Below are 1,972 nucleotides of genomic sequence, written 5' to 3'. Positions count from 1 at the left end.
CTGTCACGAAAACAAATTCCTCGTATGTGTAAACATACCTGGCAATAAAGCTCATTCTGATTCTGATTCTGATTAACCCTAACACAACATGAAGATTTGTAGTGCAGGAAACACTGGTGTGTAAAATCTGCCGAATGCACATATGGAGTACTAGATTTTAAATTATTCTCACAAAATTATTTATTTTTGTCAGAATGAAGTAGGGTTAACATAGTTAACAAAAAAACAAACAAATTACTTTTTAAAGTTAAAACTTTTTTCTTTACTTGAAGAACTATAATAACTAAAACTAAAACTGAGTTAAAATTAATAAGAACTGTTCATTTTCAAAAAACTAATAAATATGATTAAAACTGAAAAAATATTAGAACTTTAAAATTAAAATGACAACATAAAATTAAAATTAATTCAAATGATTAAGAAAAACTATAACAGCATATTAATAATACTAAAATAACACTTATATGACAGGATCAGTGGTGGGGAAAGTTATTTTTAAAAGCAATGCTTTACAATATTGCATTCTTAAAAAAAGCAACTAATTGCAGCAAGTTTGTGCCATATTCTGAGTTTGCATTTCACTGTTTTTATTCATTTTGAGGAACACTGAATCTGTAAATGCATGTTCACATTTAGGATTTTAAAGAATTCTAAAGGATTTTAGGATTTTAAAGAAAGATTTTAAAGGGAATTTGGACAGAATCACTGTTTTACGGCTGATCACTGAGACGGCCAGCGATTCATTGAACGAGCCGTATAACATCAACTCTGCAATGGATATTAATGTGGCCGTGTGAACGTGTAAACTCTTAAAAAAACTCAAACACTGCCAAGTATCTAAACTAGGGGTTCTTTATTTCCGACCGCGTATGCAGAAGATGCGGCATTAATACTCAAGGTTTTCAATTGAGGGGAGTTGTGCCGATGAAATGTATACAGTGAAGAATAAACACAACCAAAAGCACGCTTCCCCAAAGGTATAAAGAAACAAACCCAAAAATATAAGCACTTAAAATAGTGCTCACAGTTACCGAAATAACTTCAGGCCAGTTTCGCCAATTCCCCTTTTTCCCTTTACAAGGATAGCCCCACAGTAACAAAAAATAAAATGAATAAAATAAATAAATTAATTAAACACAGTACAAAGAAATTGGTGTGAGCACTTAACCCCCTGGATAAACAACGGTAGTGGCTTATAATGCTTTCTAAAGGAAGAACAAACATAGAATATAATCAAATATACATTCTCATAAGCCACTTACAACTATTGACTAAATAAATTCAAGTAAATCCATTTTACACTCTGTACATCTCTATTAACATTGTTATTACTATCTTCTTCTCCAAGAACAGATTATTAATGAATTCAAATTAACATTGACATCAAAACAGTATACAACTAGTGAACCATTTTCTCTGAGTATACATGTACATTTCCCAAAACCGAATGAAATCAATATTACTCACTCTGTGGCGTGCTGCGTCACATTAGAAATTCACCCAGCTGTCACCTCACATGCACCTTCACGTGCCTTCGTTCTCCCCTCTAGTATTATTTTATTAAAGGAGAAAGAAGTTTGGTTTACTTTCCCTTCCACTTCACAACATAAATGGCATGTCCTAAACTCAACGTTCACATTAAATGTCACTCACGCTCGATCTCCGCGGCCTGCACGATTCCTCTACGCAGATATTTCTCACCCACGGAGAAATACGAAATCTGTGTGATCGCAGACTGCTCCAAACTGCTCAGCGACCAGACCAACACCCAACCGAGGATTTCCCTTTTTTTTCCCCTGACCAAACAACAGACGGTGTTGTTTTCCAGCCCACGCACTTCAATTCACTCGTGTCCGGGATGCCTCAATCATAAACCGTTCCCCGAAAATAAAACACTCTCTTTCTTTCCATTTTTTCTCACTGCGCTGCTCAGACACACGAGAGTGCCCCCTAATGACGGATAGGCATGACC

General features: G+C 35.1%; 1 long non-coding RNA gene across 1 annotated transcript; it reads right to left on the bottom strand.

The window, feature by feature from the left end:
* Window positions 1-886: 886 nt before the first annotated feature.
* On the bottom strand, window positions 887-1,810 carry LOC107690282 (uncharacterized). The gene is made up of 3 exons (XR_001634419.1): window positions 1,654-1,810; window positions 1,468-1,546; window positions 887-1,205 (listed from the first exon to the last, which is right to left on the bottom strand). It is a non-coding gene; the product is annotated as an uncharacterized LOC107690282 (long non-coding RNA).
* Between the last annotated feature and the right edge of the window lie 162 nt (window positions 1,811-1,972).

Source organism: Sinocyclocheilus anshuiensis, unplaced genomic scaffold (assembly GCF_001515605.1).
Source record: "Sinocyclocheilus anshuiensis isolate Anshui unplaced genomic scaffold, SAMN03320099.WGS_v1.1 scaffold785, whole genome shotgun sequence".
Lineage (NCBI taxonomy): Eukaryota > Metazoa > Chordata > Actinopteri > Cypriniformes > Cyprinidae > Sinocyclocheilus > Sinocyclocheilus anshuiensis.
This window is presented reverse-complemented; position numbering and strand designations above follow the sequence as displayed.